This window comes from Bufo bufo, chromosome 3 (genome assembly GCF_905171765.1).
Source record: "Bufo bufo chromosome 3, aBufBuf1.1, whole genome shotgun sequence".
Taxonomy (NCBI): Eukaryota; Metazoa; Chordata; class Amphibia; order Anura; family Bufonidae; genus Bufo; species Bufo bufo.
Genome location: NC_053391.1, coordinates 93,088,359 through 93,106,430, shown reverse-complemented (window position 1 = coordinate 93,106,430; position 18,072 = coordinate 93,088,359).

The window sequence follows — 18,072 nt, the reverse complement described above, 5'->3', positions numbered from 1 at the left end:
AGCAGCATGACTTCCAGAAGTACTGGGACCCTTCCCGGCCTGGGTTTGAAAAATTAGGGCCTTGATAACCACTTCTTGGAACTGAAGGAAAGTTCCTGTGTGGCCTGCAGATTAAAATAGCACGTTCACATTGCACATTGCCATCTGTACAATGTGTACAGCCAGCTTTTTGTACCACACTTTCGTTTTTCATGTGGCACTGTAGAGCTTCAGAAGTTGATCTAAAAGATCCACCCCCCCATGTGCCTGTTGTAGTTCAGGATATAATCTGGTTTGGGGACAATGGTAGTGATACTTTGTACAGGGGCAGGGGAGCTGGCGTTAGTGTGAATGGTGGTCAGTACAAGGACATCCCTCTTGTCCTTGTACTTAACCACCAGCATGTTCTCACGGAGGAGAGCCCTACTTTCATCCATTCTCAGTGGTTACCCTACCAGGGATCTAAGGAGGCCTCTCTGATTTTTGCGCACTGTGCCGCAGGCCACAGTACCTCTGGCAGTTATGCTGGTATAATAGTTATCCACACAGAGGTAGTAACCTTTATCCAGCAATGCGTGCAGTAAGTCCCACACTATCTTCCCACTAACTCCTAGGATGGGGGGGCATTCTGGGGGTTCTATCCTGGAATCTTTCCGTTCGTAAATGCGGAACTTGTGGGTGTACCTGGAGCTACTCTCACAAAGTTTGTATAACTTTATGCCATACCTTGCCCGTTTGCTAGGCAGGTACTGGTAGAATATAATCCTCCCTTCGAAGAGTAATAGGGACTCATCTACACAGACATTTTTATCTGCGTTGTACACCAGCAAACTTGGTGATAAAGTGGTCAATGACAGGCCTAACTTTGAACAGATGGTCAAATGTTGGGTCGTTTTGGGGTTGGCACTGTGAATTGTCATTGTAGTGTAGGAATTTCCTAATTGACTCAAATCGATAGTTGGCATGACCCAAAACTGTCTCTGTGCCCTCCCCTGTCCTGAACCTATCTCTTGCTTTTGCTGCTCCTTCTGCTCGCCAAGTAATGATAGCTGCCGGCTCTGCTCCACTTTTTCGTGAGGATGAGCTTTGTGAGGACAGTCAGCAGTTACAGGCCAGCCCAGACCTGGAGGAGAAGTCCGCTGCAGACTTCTCTAGGCGTGCAACTACTAATGATGACAATCAGATCGAAACACATGTTGCGAAAGGTCAGAGACGTGCACAAGAGACAGGTGAGGGTGACACAAGTGATGACCAAACATATGTAGATGATGATGTAGCCAATTGCACGTGGGAGTCAGGTGAAGAGGGGGCATCGTTATCATCAGGATCATCAGGTGACAAGGGTGGCAGCGTGCCCATGAGATTGCAGGTTGGAAGTGTGCCTATGAGACAGCAGGGTGGAAGCACTGAAAGATCTGCAGGCAAATCAGGGAGGGGTATACCGTCTACTACTCAGGAGACTACTTGTGAGGAACACTCCCAGTACAAGCGTTCAAAAAAGCAGCAGCAGGCAGGCATTATGTTCAAGGCACAGATTAGATGCAAATATTTCAATTACATTTCATTTCTGTTTTGGACCCACTCCTGTTTTTGGCTTACAAATACTGATCAAATACTGATGCAAAATACTGACAAAATTCTGACTGTATGAAAGAGGTCTTTAAAGTCCTGCATGCAGGACTTTTCTCCTTACTAAAAACTAATTTTAGAAACCAGCCCTGTATCTCACATGGATCATTGCTCTGCTAGATTTACTGTATATCAAGCTGACAGCTCAGAGAGAGAGGTGTGTCTTTTCTGCTGGAGTGCCCTCCCTATCACAGCTCAGGAGACAGTTGAGGGATGAAACTGTGCATGTGCGGTCTTTTCAGTGAGCCGGACAAAAAAAAAAAACAGCAAATGGCGCTATACAGAGAGATTTTATTGAATAACTCAGTGGCTATACACAATTTTGTATTGCATGCAATTACAAAAATGTTCAGATCCAGGTGCTGGTTTGAAAACTGTAGAATATTTTTTTGTGGGAGATCATCTTTAAATGAGTGTGTATGAGCCATAGGGGCAGTAAATAAAACGCTACAGATTGAGCCGTCAATACAACTCTCTGATGGATTCACTAAGAAGGAGAAGCAATAGTTTGCAGATGCACTGAAAGTGAAAGCTGCACAGGAAAAAATAGAAGATTTTTTTATTCAGAAAACATAAATGAAAAATTATTTTAGCCCAAAATAATTAGAATGTAATAATAATAATAAAATAAAAAAATCCCCCGAGAGGTGTCCATAGACTATATTAGGTTAAGCTCCAATTTAATATCACAACAACCTAACCACCTCACTGTGATTTGCTCCATTGCATAACAACAAAAGCCTTATATAATACTATCTCTATGTAATTTATTATTACATGTAGATGGCTAGGTTGGAAGAGTACAGTAGGCGCCTAGTCTGCAAAAGATAATACGACTTATTATATTACCATGGTCTACTACTGCTTTGTACATATCAACAACTGATTGCAATGAGTGAGAGGTAGTATTCTATAGAATAAGCTGTGGTTTAATATCAATATCAGTATGTCCCCTAAATTTTAACCCATTTTTCCTTTTAATGATATGTTTAGAGATCGGATTTCATTAATGTGACAATCTTAAATAGATGAACAATATGAATTAATTAGATTACTTTAAATTAGCTATGAACCAGAGAGCAACTCCCTGCTACTATCTAGAAATGTTTTCTGGGTGTAATTCAATTAAAGTACAGAGAACAATTTTACAATGCCATTGCATGCATAATTTTATATAAATGAAGGGCACATTTCATTACCTTCCCAGCAAGCCCCAGACAATAGAGATAATTGCTAAAATTTGTAATCACAAGGTACATTTAAATGTGGAATGGGCCATCTGGAGACGATAGATAATGACTTAGTCCTGTGAGCTGAAACCTAGATGTATCTATTTATCTATCTTAGAAAAAAACACCAGCTTTTGTCAATCCAGATAAATATGGGTGCTATCCCTCCAAGACCTTCAGTTATAGGTGAATGGATACAAAATAAACAAATGAGGGAGCACTCCAAGATAGGTGAAAGGGTAGTGGATAGGCTTTATTCACCCCAACTGCAATGTTTCAGCTTAACACAATTATGTCTTTCTCAAGCAATGTGGCCTATACCAATGTGAAGTGTATATACATAGGAGGAAGGTAAGATAATTAACTAATCAACACAAAACTTAAAATTACATGATTCTGTGAAGACATTCAATAGTTTATTAGAGTGTCCATCTAATACAGGGAGTGCAGAATTATTAGGCAAGTTGTATTTTTGAGGATTAATTTTATTATTGAACAACAACCATGTTCTCAATGAACCCAAAAAACTCATTAATATCAAAGCTGAATATTTTTGGAAGTAGTTTTTAGTTTGTTTTTAGTTTTAGCTATTTTAGGGGGATATCTGTGTGTGCAGGTGACTATTACTGTGCATAATTATTAGGCAACTTAACAAAAAACAAATATATACCCATTTCAATTATTTATTTTTACCAGTGAAACCAATATAACATCTCAACATTCACAAATATACATTTCTGACATTCAAAAACAAAACAAAAACAAATCAGCCACCTTTCTTTGCAAGGACACTCAAAAGCCTGCCATCCATGGATTCTGTCAGTTTTTTGATCTGTTCACCATCAACATTGCGTGCAGCAGCAACCACAGCCTCCCAGAAACTGTTCAGAGAGGTGTACTGTTTTCCCTCCTTGTAAATCTCACATTTGATGATGTACCACAGGTTCTCAATGGGGTTCAGATCAGGTGAACAAGGAGGCCATGTCATTAGATTTTCTTCTTTTATACCCTTTCTCGCCAGCCACGCTGTGGAGTACTTGGACGCGTGTGATGGAGCATTGTCCTGCATGAAAATCATGTTTTTCTTGAAGGATGCAGACTTCTTCCTGTACCACTGCTTGAAGAAGGTGTCTTCCAGAAACTGGCAGTAGGACTGGGAGTTGAGCTTGACTCCATCCTCAACCCGAAAAGGCCCCACAAGCTCATCTTTGATGATACCAGCCCAAACCAGTACTCCACCTCCACCTTGCTGGCGTCTGAGTCGGACTGGAGCTCTCTGCCCTTTACCAATCCAGCCACGGGCCCATCCATCTGGCCCATCAAGACTCACTCTCATTTCATCAGTCCATAAAACCTTAGAAAAATCAGTCTTGAGATATTTCTTTGCCCAGTCTTGACGTTTCAGCTTGTGTGTCTTGTTCAGTGGTGGTCGTCTTTCAGCCTTTCTTACCTTGGCCATGTCTCTGAGTATTGCACACCTTGTGCTTTTGGGCACTCCAGTGATGTTGCAGCTCTGAAATATGGCCAAACTGGTGGCAAGTGGCATGTTGGCAGCTGCACGCTTGACTTTTCTCAGTTCATGGGCAGTTATTTTGCGCCTTGGTTTTTCCACACGCTTCTTGCGACCCTGTTGACTATTTTGAATGAAACGCTTGATTGTTCGATGATCACGCTTCAGAAGCTTTGCAATTTTAAGAGTGCTGCATCCCTCTGCAAGATATCTCACTATTTTTGACTTTTCTGAGCCTGTCAAGTCCTTCTTTTGACCCATTTTGCCAAAGGAAAGGAAGTTGCCTAATAATTATGCACACCTGATATAGGGTGTTGATGTCATTAGACCACACCCCTTCTCATTACAGAGATGCACATCACCTAATATGCTTAATTGGTAGTAGGCTTTCGAGCCTATACAGCTTGGAGTAAGACAACATGCATAAAGAGGATGATGTGGTCAAAATGCTCATTTGCCTAATAATTCTGTACAGGGTGTATATAAAGCTGAGTGTATGTGTGTATGTATGTCTGCTAAAGGAATCCATACTATCGCATTTACAATCACGAAATTTGGCACACAGGTACATCAGGTGTCCGGGAAGGTTTTAGACCAGCTTTCAGGACGTACCGTTCCTGAGATATTCCCCAAAAATGCATTAGCCAATAGAAGATTAGTCAGATAACCCTTATCAGCCAATAGAAATGAAGTTAAAAATCAACTTCTAGGTCACGCTAAGCCATGCCCCGATCTTCTTAGGCCACACCCCTTTCACTCCCGAGCCGACAGGGATTGACAAAATAAGGGTAAAAATCAACTTCTGTCAGCTGCCTTTTGTCTTTCTCCCTACAGCTCACACTCAGACAGCACAGTGCTGCTGTCTGAGAGTGAGCTGTTCAAAAGGAAACGCCCCCGATCCAGTAAAGGCCAACGTTAAGGGGGCGGGCCCCTGCGGAAGTCACTGTCAAGGGGTAGTATGCTGTGAAAGTCACTGTTAAAGGGGAAGGCTGTAGTAAAGGTCAAAGTTAAGGGGGTGGGCTGCTGTGGAGGTCCAATTTTAAGGGACAGGGCACTTTGTGGGGGTTAGTGTTAAGGGGTGGGGGACTGTGGAAGTAACTGTTTTGTGGGGGTGTGCTGTAGATGTCACTGTTATAGTGGATAGTGTTGATATCTTTTAACAACACACACAAACATTAAATGAAATAGATTATGTCCGCTAAAGGAATCTGCACCGTTGCATTTACAATCACTAAATTTTGCATAGCCACCTCCTGTGACTCGGGGAATGTCATAGACTATGTTTTGAGTGAAGATTTTCACCCCGCACTTTTCAATTATTTGCCAAAGAATACACTTAGTAACCTAACCGCCAAACTACAGCAGCCATTGTCTGTTGGCTGTTGTGGCAGTTAGCCTGGATATTCATCAGGTTACATATAGCAACCAATCACAGCTCAACTTCTATTTTGCTACAGGTCATTATCATTAGCTCTGATTGGTTGCTATAGGCAACAAAGGACATTCTTAGTCATGTTATGGGGGGATTCTGTCGAAATCTTTTAACGACCACACAAACATTAAATGAAATAGATGAAATATACCCGTGCAAAGCCCTTCTGCTAGTCTACAATAATCATATGTATACATGATAGATCCATAAATGTGCACATTGTACAAGTGATGCAATAGTGTATAAGGTCATAATTAGGAACCACCAGACAGCTGTGATGTGAATATACAGTACATAAAATACATTTGTCTAAATGACAATAACCTACAAGGTCCATCCTGGTATGAGCTTTAACTCGCATGACTCGGTGTCTAAAGGATTACAGTGCACATGCACCAATTCTCTGACAAGTGGAGGCCAAACAAGGGTCAGATGTCCATGGTGTCATAGACCCTAAGCTTGTATCCACCTGAATGCTCAAACACTTAAATAATTAACCACACTTAAAGTATTAAATATGTTTTTATTATTGGAATATAATTGGCCACGGTGCATAATGTTACCTAATAAATATATTTACACTGAACAAAAATATAAACGCAACACTTTCGGTTTTGCTCCCATTTTGCATGAGCTAAACTCAAAGATACAAAAAAGACACATTACTCTCAAATATTGTTCACAAATCTGTCTAAATCTGTGTTAGTGAGCACTTCTCCTTTGCTGAGATAATCCATCCCACCTTACAGGTGTGGCATATCAAGCTGCTGATTAGACAGCATGAATATTGCACAGGTGTGCCTTAGAGTGCCCACAATAAAAGACCACTCTGAAATGTGCAGTTTGATCACACAGCTCAATGCCACAGATGTCGCAACGTTTGAGGCAGTGTGTAATTGGCATACTGACTGCATGAATGTCTATCAGAGCTGTTGCCCGTGCAATGAATGTTCATTTCTCTACCATAAGCCATGTCCAAAGGCGTTTTTTAGAGAATTTGGAAGTACATCCAACCGGCCTCACAACCGCAGACCACGTGTAACCACACCAGCACACGACCTCCACATCCAGCATGTTCACCTCCATGATCATCTGAGACCAGCCACCCGGACAGCTGCAGCAACAATCGGTTTGCATAACCAAATTTATGCACAACCTGTCAGAAACCGTCTCAGGGAAGCTCATCTCCATGCTCGTCATCCTCATCGGGGTCTGGACCTGACTGCAGTTCGTCGTCGTAACCGACTTGAGTGGGCAAATGTTCACATTTAATAGCATCTGGACATTAGAGAGGCGTTCTGTTCACGGATGAGTTCCGGTTTTCACTGGTCAGGGCAGATGGCAGACAGCGTGTGTGGCGTTGTGTGGGTAAGCGGTTTGCTGACGTCAACGTTGTGGATGGAGTGGCCCATGGTGACGGTAGGGTTATGGTATGGGCAGGTGTATGTTATGGACAACGAACACAGGTGCATTTTATTGATGGCATTTTGAATGCACAGAGATACTGTGACAAGATCTTGAGGCCCATTGTTGTGCCATTCATCCACGACCATCACCTCATGTTGCAGCATGATAATGCACGGCCACATACTGCAAGGATCTGTACACAATTCCTGGAATCTGAAAACATATTGCAGTTCTTGCATGGCCAGCATACTCACTGGACATGTCACCCATTGAGCATGTTTGGGATGCTCTGGATCGGCGTATACGACAGCATGTTCCAGTTCCTGCCAATATTCTGCAACTTCGCACAGCTATTGAAGAGGAGTGGACCAACATTTCACAGGCCACAATCAACAACCTGATCCACTCTATGCGATGGAGATGTGTTGCACTGCGTGAGGCAAATGGTGGCCACACCAGATACTGACTGGTCCCCCCCCCAGTAAGGCAAAACTGTGCACATTTCAGTGGCCTTTTATGGTGGGCAGCCTAAAGCTGTCTAATCAGCACCTTGATATGCCACACCTGTGAGATGGGATGGATTATCTCTGCAAAGGAGAAGTGCTCACTAACACAGATTTAGACAGATTTGTGAACAATTTTGAGAGTAATGGGTCTTTTGTGTATGTAGAAAATGTTTCAGATCTTTGAGTTCAGCTCATGCAAAATGGGAGCAAAACCGAAAGTGTTGTGTTTTATATTTTTGCTCAGTGTAAGTAAACCACATTAATAAATTACCAACATAACTAAATACTGAATAAATAACAACCAACTAGTTCACTCAGTAAATGATTGTTACCCCAACTGGTGAGTTGTTTGTGAGTCGGCCTCATGCTCCTGTAATTTGCCCACTGGCTCCTGGTATTGCCCACATGGCACAGGTAGGTGAGTGTTAGGTCTCGAGCTACTTGAGAAACCTTGGCGCGGTGCTCGGGCTCAGACATGTCCTACACTGTAGGACATGTTGGCTAATCTCTCAATTTTAAAATCAGTTTGAGGGTTTAGTAAGACCGCAGAGTGCACCTGTCTTTGCTATTATTTTGTTATATTGTTATATTGATTATCACATCCACATAATTGCTATTTTGTGTAGGATGTCTATTGTGGTACTTGTGGTTCACTGCGGGCATCCTCCACTGTATGCATTTTTGGTGGGGATCGTCATTAGCTACCGGCCACAAGTGCAGGATTTGCTCCCCTGTATATATATACATGCACAACTGCATGTGGGCTTGAGCACTTCCTGCCTGTTTATTACCACGTCATTCTTTTCAGTTTGATTGTATAACCCTGCAATAAACCCTTCCAACTCTATGGGCCAGATTTATCATTACACTTACATCTTACTCCACTTTTACATATGTCCAAAGTCACTTTAATACTGTGATAAATGTGGTTTGACGGTAGCAGTTTATCTTTCAGTAAGCGGCTTTACAAAAGTCGCACGTCTTTACGAAAAAGTTGCATATTCTATTAAAAAGTCGCCTAAGATACGCATGGTCCTTACTGGAGTGAACTTGAGCAATTTTTGGCGCAATTTTTTGCAATTTTTAAATAGTCGCAATAGTAAATCTGTCTAGAGATTCATTTACATAAGAAAACACGCCCACTTTCAGAAAACTGGCGAGCATAGCGCAGAGCCAATAAAAGTCACAATTTTTTGTGCAGTTTTAGCAATTGCGCAAAAATTTGCAACTTTTCCTCTCCATTATTCTGACTTCAGCTAATGATAAATCTGGCCCATATGTCTGTAGGACGTTCCTTGGATACTAGTCATAAATGTCTCAATTCTCTTGGTTATACAAATTTAAAAAAATTCCAAGAGCAAGGTATTTGAACTCCATTCCCATCTGGGTACTATTTCTGAAAATGCAATCTTAGTTTGTGGGAACTGAATATGTACTTCTAACATATTCTTAATTAATTCTTTTATTAAATCATGTGTACGAATTCTACCCATATCAGAGGAACCAACATATAAAATTATCATATAAGTCACCGGCTACATTTTAGAGGCCGATACACATTCAGCATAAATGTTTTTTTTAGCTTAGATCAACAATACCTCTCCCATAAATGGATACCTTATCGCCTAAGCCTACATTATCAGATTTGAATTTAATAGATGCTTTTACTAGATGAAGAAATTAGATAATTTCTGATTATCCAAATAATCTTCCGTTCTGAAAGAGATTATAACAACAATTCAGGTCTAATGTACAGCTTATACCTGTTTGAGTTCCAACTACCTATTTTCTTTATAGTATTTTCTTTGAGTCCAATTTTATATGCATAAGTTGCAGCTCCAATTCGAAAAGAATGAGCTGAAATTTTTATACTCGAAATGTTTCTTACATCTAGACAAAGTTAAGTTGAATTGGAACTTAGTTAATGGGGATCCATCAACATGCTTCAAAAGAGGGCCTGGTTTATATGACCTAGTGATTAACCAATCTTTTAAAGCCTGAACAGGGCACAGTGTGGATAATTTAAATTTTTTCAGACTTAACCAGATTCCATTACCTTGTTGATCGGTCTTTGATCTTTTTATGAATAATTAGATTTTTTTCCAGATTTATAACTAGGTCATTGATTTGTAACGGTGCTTCTGTTGCTCTATTCGCAGCTGTAAATTCGCTGATGCGAAGTGCACCGAAAAAGGAAAGCAAAAATGCAGCTTTGAATAAACGCATCTCATAAGGAGATGAACAAATAAACGGCAAGTATTCCACAAATTGTTTTAAAAGTTCAAGAGATAATGGTCTAGTTCTGCTTTTGAAAGATTTTTTTACTTTTGAACCTTTAATTATCTGTTTTAATAAAAAATTGGACGGGTATATTGCAAATTTTCAGGAAAAAAGAAATGCCGGCTAATATTTTTTGAATGTAATCCCCTTTACAGCCCTTTTTAATAAGATTCAAAATGAATAGGATAATAGGATTTAATATGTTGTGATCCCATTAATTAAAATTATTGGCAGAACAATATGTTCTCCAATTATTCCATGCGGCTGTATAGGCAGCCCATGTAGTCGGAGCTAATGCGTTACTAATTCATCCATTGATCAATTCCAGATAGTCTTCCAAAGTTTTGATGGGCATGGAATTCCCTTTTCTTCTGCTTCCGGGACCAACTGTCTGAAATAGAAGTTCTGCCGAGACAAAGAATCTGCGATTATATTAGACCTGCCTTTAATATATTTAGCTTTCATCCAAATATTGTTTTTTAAACAAGTGAGGACAATTTGTCTCAATATGTTGACTACTACCACTGATTTGGCAGATAGACAGTTTATGGAGAAAACCACACCCTTATTATTTGAAAATAATTTTGAATTTATCATGCCAAATTGATAAAGCTACCAGTACCGTAAAAAGTTCCAAGAAAATTATGTTTTTTGTAAATGGTTCAATTAACCAATTTTTTGGCCACTTTTCTGTAGATCATTGATTCATAAAAATTGCTCCATAACCCACTGAAGCAGCATTGTCAGTGAACAACTGAAGTGAATCAGAATCGATAAATTCATGCTGCCACATGGTTCTACCATTATAATCCTCAAGTAAACTTAGCCAGATTTGAATGTCGTAATTTATTTGCTTTGTCAGACGAATGTGATCGAATGGACAGTTTTTTCCACAGTGGCAGAATACATTTGTCTAGAAAAAACTCTCCCCATTGGTTTTACTCAAGTTATGAAATTTAATGATCCAAGAGCGGATAGTAAAAGTTTTAATGTAGTTTTCTTAGATGTTAACAAATTGTTTATTAAAATCCACAAGGAAGAAATTTTTTCCTCCGGGATTTTGAATTAAATTTTTTCCGTATTTATGGAGATATCCAAAAAAGTGATATTATTTGTTGGGTATACTGTCTTTTTTTCCGTTAATGGAATTTGGAAAAACTCAGCAACATTTTTGAAGGTAGTTAACAAATTAATGCAATCATTGGATTTTGACTTACCAATAAACAGAAAATTGTCCAAATAATGGATCACGTAACCACCACTTGAATGACTTTCTAGCATCCATTGTAAAAATGTTGAAAATGCCTCAAAGTAAAAACAGGATAGGGAAAATCCCATAGGAAGTGCTTTGTCATAATAACATTTTCCTTCAAATTGAAAGCCCAATGAATTATACCCGGCTGGGTTAATAGTCAACAACCTGAACCAGATTTTATGTCTGTTTTTACCATCAACCCATTCCTCCATGGTTTTCTAAGCAAGGATAATGCTTGATCAAAGAATGCATAGTGTACCGATGTAAATTTTTTATCAATTAAATCATTCAATAAATAATTTTTTTGATATGACAAGTGATAAATGAGGCGATAACTGTTAACTTATTTTTTAGGAACTAAACCTAGCATGGACAGTCTAAAATTTTTGAAAGGAGGTTACTGAAAAGGACCAGTAACTCTGTTTACTGAAATTTCTTCATCTATTTTGTGCAAGAGCACAGCCAGCGGCGGTGCTCTTGCACCCATGCGGTGGTATTTCTCGGTGGTGGCTCCATCAGATCGGGCATGTGGAGATCTTCAATCTATCTTTTGGCAGTCCTACAGAGTACGCAGCATCTGGAGCAAGGTGCGGTTGAACCGTTCGCACGCCCTGTTTCCCTGGGGGTGAGACGGGGTGGTGCGGGAATGTTCGATCCCATACTGTTGGTACAACTCATTCATTAGAGTACCCTAAAAACATGCCCCCTGGTCCGAATGTATCCTCTGTGGACACCCGAACACCTGTATAAAGTGTTTGCAGACTGCTTCAGCGGCCGACTCTGCCTTCTGGTCTCTGGTTGGTACAACATACTTTGTGAAATGATCTGTCATGACTAGACAGTACGAGTGTCCCGAGGTAGAGTACCCAATCTGTACATAATCGATCATTAGAAGCTCTAGGGGTGCTGAGGTCTGGATGGCCTGGACAGGAGCCCGCTGTTCAGTACTCTTACTCAGCCCGCAGGGTCGACACTTAAGAAATGCCTCGGCCACCATGTCTGCCAGATCTGGACAGTATACCAGCCGTTGGAGCCACTGGAGCGTTTTGTCGCTCCCAAAATGGGCTTCCCAGGCGGCCTCCGGTCCCAATGACATGGGGATCTGTTGCCGGTACTGCAGCTCTGACTATAAATATATGGTCCGACACAGGAGGCCATGGGTAACAGTCAGCTTATCTCACTGCCTCAACAACTTTTGGCCCTCTGGAGTCAGACAAGCCCGCTCTTCTGGCTGAGGCCAGATCTTGGTCCAGACCCATTCTTTCACTTTCCACAGGTCCGGGCAGCCATTCTGGACTCTCTCCCAATCAGCCAATGTCTTTCCCAGCACCATAGACGTCACCCCACTTGAATGTGCCACGTCCTGGAACATCGGTAATCGACCAAGGTCAGACGTTTCAGTGTCCTCTAGCTCCTCATCGGCACTCTGAGTCGACAACCCTACAGGGACTCGGGAGAGTGCATCGGTGTTGCCGTTCTCACTACCTGACCGGAACGTGATGCGGTATTGGTATTTAGAAAGGCGAGCCAACCACCTCTGCTCAAGTGCACTGAGCTTGGCATTCTCCAGATGTGCTAACGGGTTGTTGTCCGTCATCAATGTCACCTCTGCACCTGTAAGGTACTCCGCAAACCTTTCGATCATGGCCCACACCAGTGACAATAGTTCCAATTTAAAAGAGCTATAGTTGTCAGGATTGCGCTCTGACTCCCTCAGAGACCGGCTGCCATAGGCAATGACTCTCTCATGTCTATCCTGGACTTCAGATAACACCGCCCCAAGACCATGTAGACTTCCGTTAGTGTACAGCAGGAATGGGGTGTCGAACTTCACATAAGCCAGAATCGGGGCACTGGTCAGCGCCTCCTTCACTGCTTCTTGTTGCCGGAGTCCCTACTCGATGGGACGATTCTTCAGGCCCCCCACAGTGCCCCTTAATAGTGATGGAAGAACATCGGCCGGGGCGGTACGCGAACGCGATCAAATGTTCGTGAACCGCAAGTTTGCGTCGGGTCCTATTCACTTTAATGGCAGGCGAACCTGAAAAACCTTCAGCTCATATTTGTAGCCACCAAATAATTACAAGAAGTGCACAAATCGTCCCACAACATGGACGGTGACATACCAGATGTATTATTCGAATTTGCGATCTCCATTCATTATTATTTTCAATGCAAAATTTTGGCAATGTAATTTTCGCCTATGCGCATGCGCAAAATATGCATGGCCTACTACAGCAACTGGGTTTCCACCAGATTGAAGTTGGATGCGATCAGAAAAGATGGTTGGCAACAATTTTTACAACGTTGAGGAAGAATTTCTGATCACTGTAAGTAATTTGACATTAAAGCAGTGTATTTGATTACATTTCACATGCATGTTATAACAATCGCTGTATATGCAGATCGAGTGTTTAAAAAAAGCGCCATTGCGAAAATCTCTAATGATGCGATTTATTTTTTCGCGTTACACACAACTTCACATTTTAGAACGTCTCATGAGGTATTAGTGATTGGTGCACTAAGTATTGTTGTGAGAACTTGCCACTCCAGTACAGGCCCCAAAAATTAGCATTCACCTGACAGCACACAACTTTGTAGGATTCTGTGGCTGGAGGTACATTAGGCGGTCATAGGATAAAAATGTAACTGTCGGTCAGTGCAGGCCCCAAAAATTTGCCAATAGGCGTTCACCTGATAGCAAAGAACTTTGGATTCTGTGGCTGGAGGTACATTAGGCGTTCACAGGATAAATATGTAACTGTAGGCCAGTACAGGCCCCAAAAATTAGCCAATAGGCATTCACCTGACAGCAAAGAATTTGGGATTCTGTGGCTGGAGGTACATTAGGCAGTCACAGGATAAATATGTAACTGTCGGCCAGTACAGGCCTCAAAAATTAGGCATTCAACGGACATAAAAGGCCTTTTATGCCGCTGTATTTACCTAAGACAGGGACCATGATTTGTTATGGGTGGTGGCGGATATTTGTGGGCTGTCATGAGGAATTTCAATCAAACATGGTTGACTCGTCACATGTGCTGAATTCCTCCGAGATCCATGCCTCATTTATTTAAAAAAATGTGAGGTAGTCCACACTGTTGTGAGCTAGGTGAGTGCGCTTATCGGTCACGATCCCCCCTGCTGCGCTGAACGCCCTTTCGGACAGGACACTAGACGAGGGGCAAGCCAACAGTTCCATGGCAAATTGTGCCAGCTCTGGCCACAGGTCAAGCCTGCACACCCAGCAGTCCAGGGGTTCATCGCTTCTCAGAGCTCCCACATCGGCCGTTAACCCGATGTAGTCGGACACCTGTCAGTCTAGGCGTTCCCTGAGGCTGGATCCGGAGGACGGCTGTCGATGAGTTGGCTGCAAGAATGATCTGATATCCGAAGTGACCAATACATCTTCAAACAGCCCTCTTCTTCCATGCTCTGTTGGATTGGTACCCGCAACTGTTTCTCTGTGAGTGGAAATTCCTCTGCCAGCGCCCGCAAAAGCAGAATCCAGCATTTCTCAAAGCAAGGCCTGGAAGTGCTGCATTCTGACAGCCCTCTGTGATGGTGGTAACATTTCCGCCATTTTGTGTTTGTTTCGGGGGTTTAAGTATGTTGCCACCCAGTACTGGTCCTTGCCCTTTATGCTTTTTATACGGGGGTCCCTCTTCAAACACTGGAGCATGAAGGCCCCCATTTGCACTAAACTGGAAGCGGTGGAGTGGCCTGGCTCCTGCTCATCATTCAGGATAATGTTGTCCTCGTTCTCCTCCCCCATCCACGGACAACACCAGGGATCCCAGAAACGTTTAAAGCATGCTCTTCTTGCTCCTCCCCGGCACCATCCTCCTCTGACTCCTCTTCAGACTCCTGTTGTTGACTTGTCTCAGATGGAGTAGCCCCCCTGGGAATTCATTCAGCATTGTGACTTCCTCATCTTCCTGCTCCTGCTCCTCGACGGCTTGATCAATGACACGACGCAATGCACGCTCCAGAAAGAAGGCGTAAGGTACGATGTCACTGATAGCGCCCTGGCTGTGACTGACCAGTTTGGTGATCTCATCAAATGGCCACAGAAGTCTGCATGCGTTGCGCATGAGCAGCCACTGGCGCAGTGAAAAAAAAAACAAGCCCCCCAGAACCTGTCCTGCCGCAGACTTCGAACAGGTAGTCATTAACTGCATGTTTCTGCTGGAGCAGCCTATCAAGCACATACAAGGTGGAGTTCCATCGCGTCAGGCACTCACAAATCAGACGTCTGACCGGCAGGTGGTATCGGCGCTGAATGTCAGCAAGGTGAGCCATGGCCGTGTAAGATCTTCTAAAATGGCCAGAGATTTTCCTGGCCTGCCGAAGACATCCTGGACCCCAGGGTATTTGGCAACGAATCGCTGCATGACTAAGTTCAGGACCTGTGCCATGCATGGCACATGTGTCATTTTGCCCTGTTTCAGCGCGCTCAGCAGATTGGCACCGTTGTTGCACACCACTTTACCAACTGTCAAATTAAGCAAGGTTAGCCACTGATCTGCCTGTGTTCGCAAAGCTGAAATGAGTGCAGGATCTGCGTGGCTCTTGGCTTCCAGGCACAACAGACGCAGTACAGCATGGCAACGTCTCACCTGGCACGTCAAATAGGTTCTGGGGATCTTGGGGGGTGCAGCGGAAGAGACGGTAGCAGCGGAAAAGAAAGAGTCAGCCGAGGAGGAGAGAGAGGATGGAGTAGGAGGATGAGGAGAAGAAGAGGCAGGCCTGCATGCAATCCGTGGCGGTAACACCAAATCTACACGGGTGCCATGGGTTGCATGCTTGACGGCCGTCAGAAGGTTCACCCAGTGGGCAGTAAAAGTTATGTACCTTCCCTGCCCGTGTTTGCTAGACCACGTGTCTGTGGTCAGATGTATCTTGGCACCAACACTGTGTGCCAGAGATACATTCACTTGCCACTGAACGTGGCCATATAGCTCTGGGATGCCCTTCTGGGAGAAATATTTCCTTCCGGGGACCTTCCATTGCGGTGTTCCAATGGCCAAGAATTTTCTAAAGGCCTCCGAGTCCACCAGTTTATATGGCAGTAGTTGGCGGGCTAGAAGTTCTGACAAGCCAGCGGTCAGCCATTGGGCAAGAGGGTTATCCGGCGTCATGATCTATTTTCGCTCGAGCATTTGGGGCAATGAAGCCTGCTTTTTGCCAGATGAACGCGACGACGACACGGTGGAAGGTGGAGTGGAGGATAACTGGGAGGAGAGAGGAGAAGAGGCAGGATGGTGAGCGCTGGGAGTGTGGCTTTGTGGGTTCTGACGGTGTTGCTCCCACTGGGCTTGGTGATGGGAGGCCAGGTCCCTTCTTAAAGCGGTCGTCCCTAGGTGAGTGTTGGGCTTACCGTGACTTATGCATTGACAGCACAGGCTGCAGGTGGCAACACTATTGTCAGCAGTGGACAGATTAAAAAAAGCCCACACTGCGGAGCCATGTGCCGGCGTCCTGGGAGCGCCAGATGTGTGCATGGTGGATGTTTCGTTCCAGGAACATTAGCAGTCTGCTTTTTGCCTCCTGTGCACTGTAAGTTCTGCTTGCTTCTCCTCCCTATCTGCTGCTCCATCTCTCCCTCTGAACTCCCCTCCTCTTCCTCTCTTGTGGGCACCCACGTGACGTCCATCGACACGTCATCATCGTCACCTTCACCACCACTGACATTAGAGATCTCGGAGTAGGCAGCAACAGCGGGGACCACCCTCCTTGGGCTGATCTGGGTACTGTCGTCAGACCGCCGGGCGGCGGCCGTTGCTACCTCCTCTTCCTCATACAATACCAAGAATGGCTGCGCATCGGTAAGGTCTGGGAATGGATGGGAAAATAATTCCTCTGACTCTAGTGGAGGGGCTATGGTGGTGGTGGTGTCTTTGGGGGTGCACACAGCAGAGAGGGAGTTGGGTGCAGTTACAGAGGATGAGGAGGGTGCAGAAGCGGAAGGCTGATTGAGCCACTCAACTAACTCTGGTGCGTCCTTTGATGTAATCGCACGCACCTTCTCTAACTTACCACTTAGGCTCTAGCTGCTGGCATACAGGTGGTGTTCCTCTCGCATAGGGCTTAGCTTCTGGTGTACCGCTGCAGGACGCCCAGATACTGCGGCGGTCAGAAATTTAATGTCGACTCGAACTTCATCTGTTCTGGGCACTCTCTGGCCATATGGTCGTACTGTCGACAAGCCAAACAGAGGGGCCTCCTTTTGACATGCCCCCACGCCTGAGTTATCCTGGGTGGAGTGGAGCAGGGTGCTGGGGTCATTTCCAGAGGCCAGGGAGATCCTGCCTTCATCTGGGACACTTCTAGCCGAAGTTCTCTCAATTCTGTCAGCAGGGCCTGGACCACATTCTTTAAGGACTCTGAGTCTTCCGACCACGACCGGTCCCCTGTAGCATGGGTGCTACTCACTACTCTCACCACCACAGGCATGTGCTCTTACTCTCTCTCTAGGGCGGCTAGGTAGACGCTGTAGAATGTCTTGTCGGCCATCGTCCGGGTCATCTCTTGCAATTTGTCCTGTAAGAACTTGTTGGAGAGATCCACTATGAACTGGTCTCGTAGTAGCCGGTCCACCTCTTGGCTCCCATGGCCTCTAGATCTTGCCGCTTTATTTCATTTTGCGTCTCCTTTAGGGCATTGGAGTACTGCATCAGGGTCTTGCCCCCTCGCTGTGGTCGGTGAAAGAAGCTGCCCCGCAGCTGCACTACTTTAGCACCCCCCTCCCCAGGCTCTCTTCAGCAGGGAGAATATTTTCTCTAGGGTGTCTCTCTCGGATTCGGCGCTTACCATCACTGTCCGTCTGACATCACCTTCTAGAG